This window comes from Phascolarctos cinereus, unplaced genomic scaffold, assembly GCF_003287225.1.
Source record: "Phascolarctos cinereus isolate Bilbo 61053 unplaced genomic scaffold, phaCin_HiC Scaffold_4;HRSCAF=312, whole genome shotgun sequence".
NCBI lineage: Eukaryota > Metazoa > Chordata > Mammalia > Diprotodontia > Phascolarctidae > Phascolarctos > Phascolarctos cinereus.
The window spans coordinates 699,197,644-699,217,751 of record NW_027555847.1 but is presented as its reverse complement, the minus strand read 5'-3'; the positions used below and the strand labels follow the sequence as shown (position 1 = coordinate 699,217,751).

The window sequence follows — 20,108 nt, the reverse complement described above, 5'->3', positions numbered from 1 at the left end:
AGGGCTCAACCTCATAGGATCTACAGGAAGAAGAAAAATATTCTGTAGAAATGTGAGTCATTATTGCTTATAAAAGAAACAGGGTCAGGTATAGTAGATAATACACTGGCCTTAGAATCAGAAAGATCTGGGTTCAAATCCTGCCTCTATTACAGAGTGACTTGAGGCAAGTCATTTAACTGTTGTGCCTCAGTTTCCTCAGTTTTCTTAGAGGAGTTGGACTGGCTGGCTGCTAAGATCCTTTCTAATTCTAACTCTATGATCTTCTCTGGGTAAGTCCCTTAACCTCTCTGTGCCTCAGTTTCCTTGCCTGTCAAATGAAGGGGTTGGAATTGGTGATTTCTAAGGTGTCTTCAACTTCTAAATCCATGATCCTATGAACTGGGAGGATCAGGAAAGGCTTTCCATGAGAAGTGACCCCTGAACTAAGCATTAGAGGGATTCAAGGGGCAAACAGGGAGAACACACCAGGCATGGAGGACAGCCTGGACAAAGGTTCAGAGGTGGGAGATGAAATCCCCCTCATGAGGAATAGTGAGTAGGACCTGGTTAGGATAATAAGGGTGTGTGTGTGTGTGGGGGGTAGTATGCAGTGAGCCTTGAGAGATAGGCTGCAGCCAGGTTGTGAAGGGTTTTTAATGTCAGGAGCTACTTCTGCTACTTAGGCAGGGAAGGGATGCAATCACACCTGAACTTTCAAAGTCATCAGTCAGGCAGCTGCAAGGAGCACAGGGGAGAGACTGGAGGCAGGGAACCCAATGAGGAGGCTCTGGGAAGAGGTAACAAAGGTCCAGTTAGGGTGGGGTCATGTGAGTGCAGAGATGGGGGGAAATGAGTAATGCTTAGCAAGGCTTCTTAAACTTTTTCCACTCTAGACCCCGTAGGGGGGTGTGACCCACAGTTTAAGAAGCACTGCCAGAGAATGAAGAAAAGAAAATCCTATGGGCTGACAGATCATCCAGTATTGACGATGTCGCACTTCCTAGCTGCGTGACTTAACCCCTATTTGCCTCAGTTCCTCGTCTGTAAAATGAGCTGGAGAAGGAAATGGCAAACCACTCCGGTATCTCTGCCTAGAAAACCCCAAATGGGGTCGCGGAGAGTCGGACATGACTGAAAAACGAGCAAACAACAAGCAATTCACAATGTTGGCGGCCAAACCATCCAGATATTTCACATCATCCAGAAGGAAGCAAAGGGCACGTGTGAATTCATCTGGCCAGACCTGGCCCCTCTCAAGTTAACAGCCGCGGTTACTGAAATCAGCTACCTGCTAGCCTGGAAGGGTAATGATCTTCTGCATAAACACATATTTACCCAATTTTTCAGAATGAGTCTTGTTTATTCAACAAGCCCGAATGGCTCATATGGACCCATTAAGCTCCATTGCATCAATCTACAGAGTGGGGCTGGATAATGAATCAGGACCTTGGAGCTATTACCATGCTAATAAGGATGTGTGTAGCCCAAAATATCACCATGCAGAGACAGTAGCCAAATTCTCCGGCACCAGCAGCTTTCAAGCCCTTCCAATTTGAGCTGCTCCAGCTCTGTTGGATTGGGTTGGGAAGGCAAGCCTAAATGAGAGTCTGCCTACCCAACTTCCCTCTCCAAAAGCAAAGCTATGCTTGACTTATTCGGGTACAAAGAAGCAGAGAAAAAAACAGAAACCTACCATGTTCCCGCGTGTGCGCCTGGGCGATTTGATCCGTTAGCACAGGGAGCAGGTGGGGTTTTCCCCCCCAGTACAACATCCAATGACAGCCCCAGAAGCCTCGAAAACCGCTGGCACCAAAGAGCTTAAAACAGTGTTTCACTGAAAAAATCGGGAAAAATGATTTCCCCTTAGGCTGGAGCTGGGAGCAATTTCTTCACACCCACTCCCTCAAAACCCAAGTTAAAATAATAACCCATCATAAAAAGAACAAAACAAAACCAAAATAAAATCACAGGGTCCAGAGCACCTCTGAGATGCTCTATCTACTTTATGTCTTTCGTTTTACAGATGAAGATACCGAGGCCCAAGAGTACAGTGGTTTGTCCAAAGTCACACACAGCTGGTTAAGGAGTACAGCCAGGTGTTGAACTCAGATCCTTGGACTACAAATGCAGTGTTCTGTCTCCCTTCCCTATTTTCCCATTTGAAATATCTCCTCCCCTTTAGTTCTGTCCGTGCAGCTTCCCCACTTCTTCCTACCCCAGCCCCAGGTCTTCTTCTCCCTCCCCAAGATCTTCACTCCTTTTCCCACCAAACTGGGCTCTTGACCTTTTCACCTCAAATCATTCTCCAGACACAGAAGCTACCATTCAGTGGATGTTGCAGGCAGCCACACACCCATCCCCCAACTCCCTAATGGCCAGATAGCCGCTCACTGGAGGCCCCATTTCATTTCCAGAGCTGTGTTCCCCTTGGATCTACTGTGAAAGTCTGTGTTCTCATAGAGCTCTGCTTTCCAGGGTTGAGCATGTCAGCTCTTGAGAACAGGGACTTCAATTATCTGGCATAATTTTATTTATTGAAAAGCGCCATGTACACTTTACAAGCGCCATATAAATATTTAATAATAATAAAATGCTAACAGACCCTTAACAAGGAGAGTGCTGGCCTGATCCCCCATCTGCATGTGTGTATGTCTATATCTCTATCTAGACTGATGTACACAGAGACCTGGGTGTGCACGTATGTGCACAAACAAATACACAAACACACAAGCAGACTTTGTAAGAAGCAAGAAACACATATCTTAATTCCAGCAGGAGAATTCACAGATAATGCTTTATGAATGTTCCAGATCTCTGTCGGTATAAACCCTGGAGTGCTTTTCCCAGCTTTCCTCCTTTGTGCATCTACCCCCCTCCCCAAAGACACACCAGAGTAAAAATAGACAAAAGGAATCAGTTCTTAAATCCTTGGAGATCCCTCCCTCTCAAAGATGCGCTTTTCTTAAGTCCTTTCCATGCTGCCTGGTGGAGCTAAGTTCTGGTCAGCCAAAGTGGCACGTTTTAGCCTAGGATTTTCTGAGATTGCAGGGTAATGCCAACTAGAAAAGCTTTAGCACCTCCATTTTGTTCATTCATTGAGACGGTTAAAAAGGAGTACTGCTCTCAGAACGTTATGTGTCATTCATTCATCCACATTTATTCAGACTTCGTTAAAAGGAGCTCTGTTCTCAAAGGATTATATCTCATTCATTTGGACTTTGTTTAAAAGGAGCACCATTCCAAGAGTATTATTTGTCATGTATTCCTTGACATTCATTCATTCAAACTTTTTTAAAAAAGGAATTTTGCTCCCAGAATATTATGTATCGTTTATTCACTCACATTCATTTGTTCATTCATTCATTCTTTCAGACTTGGTTAAAAAGGAATTCTGCTCTCAGTGTTATATATCATTAATTCACTCACATTCATTCAGATTTTGTTAAAAAGAGCTCTGTTCTTAAAGGATTATATCACATTCATTCATTCAGACTTTGTTAAAAAGAAGTACTGTTCCCAGAGTATTTTATATCATTTATTCATCCACATTCATTCATTCATTCATTCAAACTTTTTTTTAAAAAAAGCAGTTCTGCTCATAAAGTTATGTACCATTTATTCATTCACATTCATTTGTTCATTCCTTCAATCAGACTTGGTTAAAAAGGAGTTCTATTCAGAGTGTTATGTATCATTTACTCATTCACATTCATTGGTTCATTCATTCATTCTTTCAGACTCTGTTAAAAATGAGTTCTGCTCCCAGAGTGCTATGTATCATTTATTCACTCACATTCATTCAAACTTTGTTAAAAGGGACTCTGTTCTCAAATAATTATATCACATTCATTCATTCAGACTTTGTTAAAAAGAAGTACTGTTTCCAGAGTATTATATATCATTTATTCATTCACATTCATTCATTCAAACTTTTTGAAGAAGAAGTTACGCTCACACAGTGTTATGTAACCATTTATTCATTCACATTCATTGTTCATTCATTCACTCAGACTTGGTTAAAAAAGAATTCTGCTCACAGAGTGTTATGCAACCACTTATTCATTCGCATTCATTTGTTCATTCATTCATTCATACTTGGTTAAAAAGTTCTGCTCACAGAGTGTTATGTATCATTTATTCACTCATTCATTCACTCAGACTTTCAAAAAAGGAATTCTGCTTTCAGAGAACATCTCTCATTCATTCATTCATTCAACAAACATTTATCAGGTGGCTATTGTGGGGAGAGGATTGCAGAATAAAAAGACCGAGTTCCTGCTTTCATGGTGCTCAGTTTAGTAAGGAAATGAGACACAAACACATAATTCTTATACTCAGTATTATAAAATGAGTGAATTAAGGAGGTACACCACAAAGTGTGAGAATTCAGTAGGAAGCTTTTTAGGAAGAGGGGAGATCAGTGATGTCTTTGTGGAAGGGGGAGGCATTTGAACTGTGTTTTAAAGGATGGATAAGCATTAAGTAGACAAAGAGAGAAGGGCATTCTATGCAGAGGAAAGCACCATGACACCAAGGCCTGGAGATGGACATCAGCCCTGGTTAGTTCTGGTGTGGACTAGTCTAGGGCGGCTAGAGCAGAGTCCTTGGAGACTTTCCACCAGAGAGAAAGGCTCTGAGTTACAAGCTGTATCTATTTTTCAAAAACCAAAGCTCTCCAGTCAATACATTCAGCATAGGGCAGCGTTATGGTATAATGGATAGTGTACCAGGATGACCTGGATTCAAATCCTGCCACTGCTATCTACTACCTGTGTGGCCCTGCTCAAGGTGCTTCAGCTGTCATGAACTTTCTAGGACTAAAGGTGACAAGAGATGAAGGAGGAAATGTCCACACTGGGAGCTGCTGATATCAGTGATGTCTCAGGTCTGGACCAAACACCCTGCCTGATGTGGTCAACAATCACCTAGGTTGTGTCTCAAAGATAGAACGTCAATGATTGTACTGGTAATGTTGGGGTGAAAAGTCAGCATGGGAAATCAAGAGCCCCGAATTCAGTCCGAAAAACCTGAGTTCAAATGCTGTTTCTGTCCCTTTCTAGCTAGTTCTGTGACTTTGGGCATGTCAAAAAACCCCAGTAGTTCTTTGAGACAATGTGATTACAAATTGCTGATAAGTTTCAATTGAGGAAATTTCTCCACTATATTGATGAAATCACAGGTTGTTCAGATCCCACTCATCCCACAAAACAAAGACACTTGTATAGCACTTTAAGGTTTATTATCATTTACAATCATGTAGCAATTAAGTAGTTTTCAACTATTCCTCATTATACATATTATCTCATGTGAACCTCACAAACAACTTGAGAAGAGCTGTAGGTAATTATTATCCCAATTTTACAGATGAGGAAACTGAGGTGCCCAAGTCAAGTGACTTGTCCAAGGTCACAGAGCTGGTAAATATCAGAGGTGGGATCTGAATTCAAGTCTTCCTGACTCCAAGTCTGGCCCTCTTTTGGTGGGAAGGGGGAAGAAGGCAATGGGGGGTCAGTAACTTGCCCAGGGTCACACAATTAGTGAGTGTCTGAGGCTGGATTTGAACTCAGGTCCTCCTGACTCCAGAGCTGGTATTCTATCCGCTGCGGCACCTAGCTGTCCCTGTTTGGTACTCTTTTAAGCAAAGCTTCCAAATCTTTTTTGTGTCAAGGACCCTTATGGCAATCTGGTGAATAAATTCCTTCCCAGAAACATTTTTTTAAAAAGTCATAATTCAAGGAAATATTAAATTTCAGTTGGAAGTCACTGAAAATAAAGAAGTAATATTTTTCCCATGCAAGTTCATGACCCCAAAAATCTACCCTCAGACTCCATGGGGGTCCGTGGAGCCCAGGATAAGAACCCATGGATGGCTCTTTCATAATATTATCAACTGATCCATTCTGACTTATCATGTTGTCTCTCTTATTCCTTACCAACACTTCAGCTGGGCCTGGCTATTTCCTTCACTGTCTCCACAAATGGAGTTTCTTCCTCACCTCTCTACCTTCTCTCCTTCAGTTGTTCCTATTTGGAATACCCAACCTTACCAGTTGTCCCCATTTGGAATTGTCCCAACTCTTCTGCTGTTCTTGAAATGCCACACTTCCTCCAAAGATTAGCTCATAACCCATTTTTTTATACAAGGCTTTCTCTGCCAAGTCCAGCAGAGGTTCAAGTCCCCATCCAAGGAATTCCTACAGTGCTGCCAGGTATTACCACATGGGCCAGGCTTGGATTATAGGATCATCTAGGTTCTTCCTGAATATGACTGGTCTCCCCAATGCAATGATGTATCCTACAATTCCTACCATAGTACTAGCCACAGCAAGGCATTCGATAAATAATTATTAGTTGGCCTTGTTATTGTAAGAGAGTGTCAAAATATTTGGCCTGGGAGGGGGCCTTAGAACAGAGAAGAAAGAATATCAGGGTTTGGGGGCTCCTAGAAGGACTGACAGAGCTGGTATTGGTGGCACATGGTTGGAACCCCAGACACCAGGGAGGCTGAGGCTGGTGGATTACTTGAACTTGGGAGTTCTGAACTTCAGTAGGACTAAAGTTGCTCATTTGCCTGCACTAGGTGTGACACTAATATAGGCCCCATTACCAGGGCTCCATAAGGCTGCCTAAGGAAGGATGAACCAGCCCAGGTCAGAAGTAGATCTAGACCGAATTTCTGAGCTGATCACAGTAGGTATAGCCCATGAGCGGATGCTGCACTTCATCCTGGATGAGACTGGGAGACCTAGTATCAAAAACCAAAGCAAAACAAACAGGCAAAAACCCAAGGACTGTCAAGACTGAGAGGGCCCTTAGAACATGGAATGTCAGAGCTGAGAGGGCGTCGGAGATGGGAAGGATATATAATGCAGGTATGTATATATAGTATATGTGTACGTATGTATACACACATGTGTATATAGAAACATATAAACATATATATGCATAATAGAGACAGATAGGTAATAGATGGGTGAGTGCATGCATGGATGAATGAATAGATAGGTGGATGGATGTTTAGGGGCATAGATGTTTAGACGGTTGGATGGATGGATGGATGGATGGATGGATGGATGGATGGATGGATGGATACTAAATATCGGATGTGGTCTGACACTTTTTTCTTTGTTTTGTTGTGATGTTGGGAATTTTTGTTTTGTTTTGTTTTTCATTGATGTAGGAAATCCCCAATGAAGAAATTCCCTCAACCAAAACATATAGAAACTAAGTATGTGTAATTATGTATATTCCTATATAAAGGATCAGACCTGTGATTTCATGGGTGTAGGGAGCTCTCAGTAAGCAAAGCACTCTGCATTGTCTCTCTGCTTACCTATCTCTGTTGTCTCTGTCTCTGTCTCTCTCTCTCTCCCAGCTTACCTCCTCTACAACTCAGTCTCAGAGAGCTGTCCAGGGTTCTGGAGGTTCAGTAGGTCTAGGGATGCCCTCCACCAGCGGCAGATGCATCCCATTTATAACTCTAGCATTAAAAACTGTCAGGCTCAAGGAGGTTAACTGACTCATTCAGGTTCACATGCCCTTTATGTTTCACTGGCAGCATCTGAACCCAGCCCCACACTCTATTCAGTATTCGAGTTTGTTTCTCTCCGATAAGCCTCTGCACACAGTAAGGGCTTCACAAGTCTTTACTGAATAACAATGCCTCCCACTTGGAGGTTCCAACCCACAGGTACAGATATCATACAACAGATGCCAACTGCAGGAGTTAAACCCACTTAAAGGGCACAGGACCTTGTTTACTGGAAGAGTTTAATAAATGTGAGTTGGCTTCAGCCACTTGCCAAACCCTCGGATTCTACCTCCTCAGTGGCTCACAGCTGTTTCCTTTGCTCCCCTCCCCTTGCCACCAACCTAGCTGTGACCCTCATTACTTTTTTCTTGAACCAATGCAAAAGCCTCTTCATTGATTTTCTTGCTACCTGCCTTTTCCTTTGCCAGGCCATCCAAACTGCCTCACTGGATTAATCTTCCTAAAGCACAGCTCTGGCCCAGCCCAAAGACAGTCAATGGCTCCCCACTGCCTACTGAATTATACTCACACTCTTCAGCCTGGCCCTTTTAGATCCTTTCCCACCTGGTCCCAAATTAGCTTTCTAGCCATATTCCTCAGTCAATCAAATCAATAGATCAATAAGCTACTATGTGTCAGGTCCTGAGCTAAGCACTAGAGATGCAAAGGCAAAATCAAACATTCCTTGTCCTCAAAGAGCTTAAATTCTAATGGGGGTGGGGGGAGGGGGAGACTACACAGACCCAGGTAAGTAGATAGAAAACACACACAGGATATACAAGGTAATTTGGAGGATTAGAAAAAAGGAGGGAGGGGAGGCGGACAGAAAAGGCCTCCAGGACAAGGTGGTACTTGAGCCACAATGGAGTAGAGTAAGCATTTATTAAGTGCCTACTGTGTGCCAGGTGCTGTGTTAAGTACTTTGCAAATATTATCACATTTAATCTCACTTAAGGAAAAAAGGGATTAAAAGAGGCCAAAGGGAAAAGATTTGAGGCAAACAGATTCTCTCTTTTTTTCTTTTTTTGTACTTCTAGTCCATCTTGCATAGTCTTGGACTGGATGGAGAAGCTTATTGTTATTTGTCTTTGGGTTTTTTGTTTTGTTTTGGTTTTTGGTGAGGCAATTAGGGTTAAGTGACTTGCCCAGGGTCACACAGCTAGTGAGTGTTACATGTCTGAGATCACATTTGAACTCAGGTGCTCCTGACTCCAGGCTGGTGCTCTATCCGCTGCACCACCTAGCTGCCCCCAAACAGATTCTCTTACAAGTACCTTAAACTCCCTCCCTCAAAATTAGCTCACTCACCACTCCCTGAATACATCTTGTCCTTTCTTGCCTCCGTGCCTTTATTCATAATAGTCCCTCCACTTGGTATGCCCTCCCTGAAGCCTCTGTCAAAATTACTCTTGATGAGGAAACTCTTACCAATGTACATTCACACATACGTAATTGAACAAAAAATATATGTGTGAATATGTATGTATATAAATAATGATAGTATAGAGCATTTATATAGTGCTTTAATTTTTACAAACATTAGCTCATTTGAGCCTCTCAACAACTCAGTAAGACAAGTGTTATTATTATTCTTCCTATTTTACAGATGGGGACACTGAAGCTGAGAGAGATTAAGTGATTTGCTGAGAGGCACATGTCTACTAAGTATCTAAGGTAAGATTTGAACTCAGGTCTTCCTGACTCCAGGCCCAGCATTCTATCTACTGTGCCATCCAGCTGCCCAGTACAGAGCAGATAGAAGATAACCTTAGAGGCAAAGGAACTGAGGGAGGGGGTGTAACTTGGGGGGAGGAGGAACAGGAACGAACTCCTTCAGAAGGCCAGATTTGAGATAGGACTTCATGAAGGGGCCCAGGGGGAATACCCAGGGCATCTCAGGCACAAAGAATCACGAACAACACAGGCAGAGAGAGAGGGAGGGAGGGATGAAGTATCAAGGGTGTGGATGGCTCATGGAGCGTGTGGAAGGATGACTAGAGAGGCAGGAATAGGCCAGGCTATGGCGAATGTTAGGCATCAAACAAAAGGACTTTATAGTTGATCCTGGAAGCAATAATGACTTGCTAGAGGTTCCTGAGTTGGGGGAACGGAGTTGGCCTGATGCCATGGCCAAGATTGGTCAGACCTACACTTTGGGAAAAACACCTTGGCAGCTGATTGGAGGATGGATTGTGCATGGAGTCTTAAGGCAGGAAAATCTACTGAGAATACTTAAACAGTCCAGATGTGAGGCAATGAAGGCCATGAGAACGGGGAGAGGGAGGACATACACAAGAAGGCTGAAATGACACCCCACTTTCCTCAGTACCTAATAATCACACTTGTGTGAAGCTGATGCTCTACATAGCAAAAAGGATGAAAAAAAACCCCATCCTTGGAGAGAGGAACAATCAGACAACTTTTAAGATCGCGGAGCATTAAGGCATTCCCAATTGGGTTTACTAATCAAATAGCCAAATCCTTCATAACCCACCAATCCCTACAGGGCAATTAAATCCTTCCCCTTTAAAATACTTGCCACACTGTCTGGGGACAGGAGAGAGAGGCATTTTTTATTTTTTATTTTTTTGCAAAATTCATTTGATAAATTAACCAGGGGAAAAAGAAAGGAGTGAATCAAGCTTTGTTCTTTTCATTTTTTTAATTACGGAATTCACAATGCCTGAATAATGTTTAATAAGAACGATGAAAATTCCTAACAGTATTACAACACGACTGAAAAGAATTAACCTGGTTACCGTGAAAAATTGCATATTTAATTAAGAACAGAGAGTTCAAAACTATCCAGAGATTTCAAAAGTGCTTTTGCCTAAGGGGCTAAATTACATGCTTGCAGGGTTGCTAACAGAGTTACTCGTACAATCATTACCCAAGCGTCCCCATTAAGTGACAATGGGCAGATGACATTAAATTCATTTCAAAAGCAACAGGGGCTGGAGCATTCACTTGGGTAGTTTAAGGAAAAGCAACAACCCTGCTGGTACAAATCAGACCCCTTGTTGATAAAGGCAATAATTAAAGAATAATGTTAATTAGCTGCTTTTATTTGAAGGGAAGTATGGTAGCTGGAGACCTTCCAGACGCTACTCCGATACCTAACTGTTCTGTATAATAATCTTCCTCATGGAAGATGAAAAGGCCCTTTTTCTGGAGCTGGAAGGGGCTTAGTGCCACTCAGGTACCTGCTGGCTCGATGAGGACCAAATCGTTCCCTGAGCTCCCACTCAGCAGAGACAAAAAATAAAGCAGCTTTTCTGGAAGCTGTTAGCACTTTCCCTCCCACCCTCTCAAAAAGAAGTTTGTCAGGGAATGTATGGAATGAATCACTGACCCACCTGAGGGACTGGACATGGGATGCAGGGATGTAACCACTTTGGTCCGATCTTGCCAAGGCTCAGCAAACCTTCAAGAGCCATGGAGCCCACTCTGCTGGGACCTGAGATTGATTCTATCTTTATCCCAGAGTGCTTGGCTGGCCAGCTCCTATACACCTGGCCCTCCCCAAGCATGGGGGTCTCTCACCTCTGCTCCCCACTTTCTTCCAAGTTGTTGTCAACATACCAGGGAAGAGCCAGGCACAATTTTAAAAGGTACAGAACCATACATTTTCCCTTTCCTGGCAAATTGATTAAAGACCTTCCCCAGGGTTTGGGTCGACTGATCTGATTGCAGGTGAGGAACAATTGTCCCGAAGGAGACTGGAGGGAAAGGCACGAAGACTCCTTCCACTATTCAGCTTCCCTCAAAGGGAAGAAGGATCAGACTTACTCACTAGCTGTTATTGTTCAGTTGAATCCTGAAGGGCAGAACCAGGAGGAGAAGGGTGGAAATCAGAGAAAGGATTTCCCAGCAATGGGAGCTGTCCAGAGTGGGTGCTAATGGATCCCCCTTATTGAAGGATTTCAGTCAGAAGCAGGTTGATCATGTCAGGTAGACCGTAGAAGGGGTGCCTGGTCAGGCTGGATTAACTGATGAGTTCTGAGATTCCGTGCGTGAGGTCAGCTCAATCAATGGGTTCTCTGTGGTTCACCTACAGGGTGAATGGCACTGTGCTGGGTGCCCAGGAAGGACACAAAGCTAACACCACCCTTGACTCCTGTCTAAGGGGCTTGGAAGTCGATTTAAGATGGCAGATTCAGAGTTAAAAGGAACATCAGAGGTTATATGGACCAACTGAGGCCCAGAGGGGTTAAGAGACAGGTAAGTAGCAAGGCTGGGATTTGAACCCCAAGTCCTCTGATTCCGTGTTTTTGTGGGATAAGTGCAGAGGATGGCGGGGAGGAAGTAAGAGTCTGGCTAAAGAGAAAAAATACAACATGGATTCTTCTTTTCCAGATGGATAAACTCAGATATAGAACACTTAAGAACTAGCCCAGGATCCCCATGGATAGTCAAGGGCCAAGCTGGGCCTAGGAACTCCAGATTCCCAGCCCAGTGATCTTTCCACTTGACCTTTTCCCCCTTCCTCCCACCAGCACAGAGCCCAATTAGGACATCGAGTCAACCCTATCATGTGGAACCACGTGGTCTGAGTCATTATCTTATAAAATGAGATCCTATTTGTCAAGTGTTTTGTGGACCTTAAAGCTGTCTATAAATACAAGCTAACACAGTCTGTGGTTGTCCTAACCCTCACTAGGATGGCTGCATTTGTCATCAATTTGGGGAGAGGTAGATCCCCATCAAAGACTGAAGATTTAGACTTAGAGGGACCTCAGAAGTCACCTAGTCCAACCCTTCATTTTACAGGAGGGGAAACTGAGGTGTAGGCGGGTGAAGTGATTTGGCCAGGTCACACTATTAAGTGTCAGTGACTGAATTTGAAACAAGGTCCTCTGACTCCGAATCCAGTTCTCTTTCTATCCCGTAACTATTAATTAGCAACTATTATTATTTCTTCTGCCCCACAACTAGGATAGCCTGCGCCTAAGCTGGAGACTGAAGCTGGAAGCTTTCCCTAGGATCGGGGGACAGGGAGTCCAGCTCCATCCTTTGGTGACGGTCACCTCAGTGGTGACTCTTGGTCTCCGATGCCACTGTCCCCTCCCCCTGCAGCCCCCCAGGTCCTGTGGGCTCTCAGCAGGCCTCTCCCATCACAAGCCACTCACATCTATGATTTTTTTTTAATTTAAGAGATGAATTTTACTAAGTAGGGCAGGCTCCTGCTCCACTCTCTGAGCACAGGGCCTCTGGGACCTTCCAAATGGAATTCCCCTGCTCAGAGAGGCCAAGGAGTTTGCCCTAGGAGAGGAAGCAAGAGCAAGAGAGGGGAACCGGGAAAAGATTCAGGAAAGACATTGCACACGTCCTGTCTCCTACCGGGGCCTTACCTTTGGGGGAACAGCCTAGTTTATTTTCATCTAGGGTATTGGAGGCTAGATCTTCAAAAATGGAAATCAGGGCCTGCTCTGCAGGGCTTACAAAGGATTCATGGCAGAAGAGAGCCAGGCCCAACATCTTCATTTTAGAGAGTGGAAATCTGGAGCCCAGAAAGGAGAAAGAATTCATCTGGGGTCACACAGAGAACAGCACAACCTGGCTGTGAATCCAGGCTCTGTGATGGCCAAGCCAGTGTTCTTACCACCACACCAAGGAGGGAATTCAAATCACCTTTCATGTAGTTATGGTCATATTCCAGACATCTATAATAGGAGACAGGACATGGGCAAGACTGCTCTTGCTGTTGTGACTGTGTTTAATACCGAACTGACTTAGAATCACAGGCCCAGAAGGATGCTGGAACATAGAATCTCAGAAATGGGAGGTACCTTGGAAAAGAGAATGTCAGAGCTGGAAGGAGCCTTAGAACAGGGAATTCCATCAGAGGTGGGAGGGACCTGGGAACAGGGAATGTCAGAGCTGGGAGGGGCCTTAGAACAGGGAACATCACAGCTGGGGGAGTGGGGCTTAGAACTGACAATGTCAGTGCTGGGAGGGCCTGAAAGTGCAGGGACTTTAGAATACAGAAGGTCAAGAATGGGGGGAATCTGAGAACACAGAATGTCAGAGCTGCTGGAAGGGAGGAGGGACTTTAGAATATAAACTGTATTGGTTAAGAAGGGCCTTAGAATATAGGGTGTCAGAGCTTTTAGGGGCTTTAGAACGTGGAATATGGCATTCAAACACAGGTCAGGAATGGAAAGGTCTTTAAAAATCATTTAGTCCAAGCTTCTCATTTTACAGAAGGGGAAACTGAGACTCAGAGAAAAGCTGGAATTTGCTCAAGAGCTGATGGTGGTGGAGAAAGGCCCTTAACTCCGGTCTTTTAGCTCAGGGCTCTCCCCTCCCTTCCATAGCACCGAGAGGACTGAATGAACCAGTCTCCTGGATCTCTTTCTGTTCTAAAATCCCCAGATTCAGAAAGCCCCCTTGGCTCTGTTGTTATCCGAAACACTCAGGAAGAAAGAGGGCCAACTGTCCCCCAGCCCTCTCCTGCCATGTGCTCGAGGGCAGGGCATTTGGACATCAATTCCCTTTCCTAGGACCCTGGGGGATGGAAATCCGAGGCAGGAGGAGAGCTCCCTGGCATTCCTGATGCTTGCCTCAGGCCCAGCCCAGCAGCGGGACCCCAGCTCCCCACTAGGTCCCATCGCCATGGGTTTTTGTGGGATGCACTCTGCTCCTCAAGAGGCCCCCCACCCCGTGCCTCAGAAGCCTCCGCCACCCGCCCACCACCTGCAAACCTCTGCTCCTGTTATAGCAGGCCCCACATTACCAGTGAGTCACTTAAACTGCATTGAGATCAATACTCTTGGGGCTGCTCTCAGCTTTGGGGAAATCATTAAATGTTACACCAAGCTAGTCAAAAAATAATTACACAGCAAGGAGACCTTAAAAGGCACTGGGGCTGCTTCACAGAAATACACACATGCTCAGAGATCTAAGTGGAACAAGCAGGGCTGGAAGGTGGACGCCAACACTGGAGCCCTGCTTCTGACACTGAGCTGCCGGGAAGTCACTTTACCTCCCAGGCCTCAGTTTCTTCACCTGTAAAATAAGAGGGTTGGACTGGATAGGCTCTGGACTTCCTTCCAGCCTGAGCTCATGATCTTATGATCCTCCCCAGCTGGGAATAGGAAAGTGGGTGCGTTTCTAGTTGAGCCTCTCTGGGGTTCAACTCTTTCACCAGTAAAATGAAGACGTAGATACTTTCCCTCATCATCCCTCATTTGGACCACTGCGATAGCCCCCTAATTGGTCTCCCTGAAGACACCCTCCCCAAGTGATGGGATGCTCATTTCCTCCTGAGGCAGCCCATTGCCCTTGTAAGACTTTCCTCTTGGCTAGGCAGTTGTTCCAGACATTAAGCCTAAATCCATTGTTCAGTCATTTTCAATCATATCCAACTCTTTGTGACCCCATTTGGGGTTTTGTTAACAAAGATACTGGAGTAGTTTGCCATTTCCTTCTCCAGCTCATTTGACAAGTGAGGAAACTGAGGCAAACAGGGTTAAATGACTTGCCCAGGGTCACACAGCTAGTAAGTATCTGAGGCTGGATTTGAAATCAGGTCCTCCTGACTCTAGACCCAGCCCTCTATTCACCGCACCACCTAAATCTGCTCCTTTTTCATTTCTACCTCTGATCCTTATTCAAGGCCCATGGCCACTGGCAGAAATTCAATCTATCCCACCCAAGAAGCATTTATTAAGTACCTACCAGGTACCAGGTGCATAGTAAGTACTTAATAAATATTCTATCTAAGGGGGTGGCTAGGTTGCACAGTGGATAGAGCACCGGCCCTGGATTCAGGAGGACCTGAGTTCAAATCCAGCCTCAGACACATAACACTTACTAGCTGTGTGACCCTGGTCAAGTCATTTAACCTCCATTGCCCAACCAAAAAAAAAAACTCAACACAAATAAATACTCCATTTGCCTGTCTATCTGTCTGTCTGTCTGTCTATGTCTATCTATCCCTCCATCTATCCACCCATTTGGGGAACTACTTATCTCTCTGTGGAGAGACAAGAAAAGTCCCTTCCCTGCTCACCACTGCTTCACAGAATCCATTTACTCTTCCAAGCTATAAAATAAACATCATCTTCTCCAGAAGTCTTTCTTGATCTCTGTCCATCCCACCCCCAAGTGCTTACCTTCCTTCCCTAACCTTCTTGTATTTATTTTTTATTTATTCTGTATAGGCTACATATGTATGTGTTGTCTTGCTGAAGAGAATTAAAGGTCCATGAATAAGCTCTAGACCCTCCTCAGAGTCCACCATACAGTGGGCATTTAATACACGCTTATTGCTTACTTGGTTGGTTGATCAAAGGAGCCTGCTACAGAATATATCTCTGAGCTGGCCTTGCCACTAAGGGACTCTAGCCACAGGCAAAGACTGCTCCTGCCCAACCTTGGCCATGACCACCAGTTACTTCCCTTCCCCAGCTATGACCTGCACCCATGATCTCATCCCCAAATACTTCTTACAATCTGGGCCATGGTCACCATGGGCCTAAGGCACCAGAACCCAGTATTAGGAAAATAATTCAGGAGATTAGACCCGAGGGAGGGTCTATAGCTCATTCGTGTTAGCAGTCTTTGGGTAAGTCTAGGTGATAGACAGGATAGAGTGCTGGGTCTGGACTGAGGAAGACCTGAATTCAAATCTAGCTTCAGATATGTGTAACCCTGGGCAAATCACTTCACCACTGTCTGCCTCAGTTTCCTCAATTGTAAAATTGGGATAATAATAGCATCCATCTCCAGGGTTGTTGTGAGGATCAAATGAGATAACCTTTGTAAAGTGCTTAGCATAATGCCTGGCACATAGTAGGTGCTCAATAAATGTTTATTCCCCTCCTTTCCCCCTTCCTTTTATCAGCAGTCTTTACCTGGAAAGCGACATCCATTGTGCATTCATATACACCCATGCATACACTTGAGGAAGGGGAGGTCTGGGTAACAATAGCTCCCCTGCTCTGTGGCTATAGCAAGGAAGCAACCAGGATTGACAAGTATAACATCCTATATAGGAAGCCTATCCTCATGTCCCAACCAATAGTGCCATCCCCCACATAAGGAATGGGGGGACAATAATGACATTAACAATAAGAAGTTTTATTGATGACTCCTGTTTTATTATATATTAATGTATCATATTATCACTCTTTATGTTGATATTAATTATTATTGGTAATAGTGGATAAAATAAAAATCATTTTAAAAATAAAGTCAGAGCTATAGCCCAAAGGTCAGAGAGCAGAGATAGAAAGGCAGCTAACGTGGCCTCACAGAAGAGAGACAGAAAAACTCTTGGCAGTAGACAGAAGGCTGGACTTCAGATCAAGAAGACCTGCATTCAAATCCTACCCACTGCTCCTTACTCCAGCCCACAGTCACAGGTAGCTATTCAATTTAGCCCCTGTAAGAAGCACTTCCAAGCTGTGTGATCTTAGACAAGTCATCTGTCCTTTCCTGGACCTCCATTTCCCACTCTGTGAAATAAAGAGATTGATGTAGATGGCCTTTGAAGTCCCAGCTCTAAATCTAAGATGCCAAAGATTTCTTAGGGGATGGTTTATTCTTCCAAATTCAGAGGTTGTGTCCCAGGAGATCCCTGAACTAAAGCTTAAGGATGGTGTAGACAGCCTAATTGAAAGCCAAATACGATATAATGGGGGGAGGGGGAGTTGTGAGAAGCATGCTGGACTTGCAGGCAGGAGAGACTCGGGCTCCTATCTTTGCTCCAATGCTTCTAAGCCGGGTGACCCCTAGACAAAGCATGAAATGTAAATGCAGAATGGAATCTCTTGAGGGCAGCCACCAGGGGTGGGCTGGAGGCAGCTCAAACCCAGTGAGCAAAGCTGACTGCTACATTTTCAGTGTTTTACAACTCGGAAACCTGCAAAAGCCACAAATCAGGGTTTCACTTACTGCTTTGTTGACTGTCTAGAATTAAGAAAGAAATGGAGAAAATGATAAAAACACAGATAAAACTTCAAAGTGTATTGTGTGTGCATTTACTTTTTAGAGAATTGGTTATTAAATATTTACCAACACACCACTGGCAGGGATTGTTTGGTTTTTGTCTTTATATCACTAGGCCTTAGTACAGTGCCTGGCACATGACACAATCCTAATAAAAGTGGGTCGAATTGAATGGAATGGATGCTCATGAACCTCAGTTTCCACATCTGTAAAATGGAGAGCAAACCACCTGCATATTGTTGCTGTTGCTATTTTTCCATCATGTCCAACTCTTCGTGACCCCATTTGAGATTTTCTTGGCAAAGATACTGGAGTGGTTCGCCATTTTCTTCTCCAGCTCATTTTACAAATGAGGAAACTGAAGCAAACAGGTAAATAGTAAGTTGTTGTTTTCCAGTCGTGTTCAACTCTTCATGACCCCATTTGAGATTTTCTTGGCAAAGATACTGGAGTGGTTTGTCATTTCCTTCTCTAGCTCATTTTACAGATGAGGAAACTGAGGCAAATAGGGTGACTTATCCAGGGTCACACAGCTAGTAAGTGTCTGCATGTAGGAGGCACTTAATAAATACTTACTGACCGGCTCCATCCCTTCCCAGGTATTGCTGTAAAGGGATCACTCTATAAAATTTGAAGGAAGATACAAGTGGGAACTGTGGTTATGAATATAAAGGAGCCTTAACAGCATGATGAGGTGGCTGGAATGTACCAAGAACAGGGCTAGAGTTTGGGGCTTAAAAAGAAAAAAAATGTTTTTTTTTTAATAAAGTCCACAAGTCTATACCCTTCTTTCTTTATCAACATCACGATTTATTGAGTAGAGAGGCCATATTGACTGAATAAATCTTGATAATGACCCCAGCACCAGTCGATACCTGCTTATTATATCTCCGAGCTGGAGAATTCCATCTTTCGGGATATGAGGTGGGTGACACAGCAGCCTCCTGGTGGTGGAGGGCTGTGCCAGGCCTTCTACACACAGAGGGGGATAGATGGGCACCCTGACATTCATCTTCCAAGTCGAGAGAGGGAATTATTTTTGTGTTATTAATAAAAAGGCACTGGATTCCCATGTCTTTCAGGCCTTTGGGCACAAATTAATTTCCATGTGAATCTACTGTATGTTGGTGTTTCAAATAAGACCTTGGAAAAAAATAATAAAATTACTCATGGTTCTGGCAGCCTTGTGGCAGGGTCAGGGCTCTCAAGAGCCCCTTCAAATGCAAGAGGAGGGTAGAGAGTCAGCCCTACAATGCCTGACCACCCAACTCCCACCAAGATTAGGAAACTACTGCCTGGCTTCCATTGCTTATTATGAGGCCCTTCAAATCAAGAGGATTGTGATCTCAAAGCACTTTAGAGACTAGGTGTCTTCAATCCCCTATCACCATTCCTTAAGTCATGGGGTCATAAATAGATTTAGGGCTGGAAGGAATTCACAAGCCAAGTCCAATCCCAGCATTTCAGATGAAGAAATGGTGGTCTGGGGAGAAGAAGGCAATTCAACTAACACTTATGAAACACTTTTTATGTAAGCCCCCTGAGGGCAGGGAGGGGCTGTTTAATTTTTTGCCATGCAGGGCGTTCTATAAGTATTTGACTGACTTGCTGATTGACTGGTAGGTGGTTCTGGTTATACAAAATACAATGCCTGCCCTCAGGAAGCTTACATTCTGTTCCATAACCAGAGGGATACATGTGTGCAATGAAGTAAATAGTACCTATACACAAAGTAACTTCAAGAAGAAACTGCTGATGACTGGGAAGGACCATAGCTTTAGAGTTAGAAAGGAAGGCAGCACCACCATGTTCAATCCCCTCATTTTACAGATGAGGAAAAGGGCCCAGAGAAAGGAAGTGGTTTCATAATATCACTGAACTACAGTTTCAAAGCTGAAAAAGCCCTTAGGGCCAACCTCATTTGACAGATGAGAAACAATGCAGCAAAGAGAGGTCAGCCCAACTCCCTGTTCACACAATTAATAAGTATCTAAGGTAACATTTTAATACAGCTAGGGAGAATGGTGGATGGAGAGTTGGGCTTAGAGACAGGAAGATCTGAGTTCAAATCCAGCCTCAGAGCCTTACTAGCTGTGTGACCCTGAGCAAGTCATTTAGCCTCACTTTTTTCATCTTTAAAATAGGGATAATAATAGCACCTACCTCCCAGGATTGTTGGGAGGACTGAATGATATAATAATTATAAAGTGCTTAGCACAGTGCCTGGCACATAGTAAGCTCTGTGCCAGCTGGTATTATTCTTGTGGGGATCAAATAAGAAAATACTTATGAAGCTCTTTGCAAACCTTAAAGTGCTGTATAAATACAAGCTGTTGTTTATTATTATTATTTCTGACTGTAAGTCCAGAGTCTTACTGACTGTACCACACAATGAAGAGCTTTTTCTCATCTCTAGTCCTGCCCCTTGGGCCAGAAAGTGGCACCTGATCCTAGAACCAGATGTGGAAAAGACCTTAGCATTTACTTGGTCCAATACCCTTATTTTACAGGTGGGGAAACTGAAGCCCAGCAAAGGGAAGTGATTTATCCAAGGTCACACAGGTGGTAAGTGGTGGAGCTGGGATTTCAGGGGACAACAATGGAACCCTAAGATGGCACGAACTCATGGAAGGTCTTGAAT

At 44.1% G+C, this 20,108-nt stretch overlaps 1 protein-coding gene across 1 annotated transcript in view; it reads right to left on the bottom strand.

Moving 5' to 3' along the window:
• The window catches only part of CUX2 (cut like homeobox 2), a 378,211-nt gene that overhangs the window by 335,534 nt on the left and 22,569 nt on the right, over window positions 1-20,108 (bottom strand).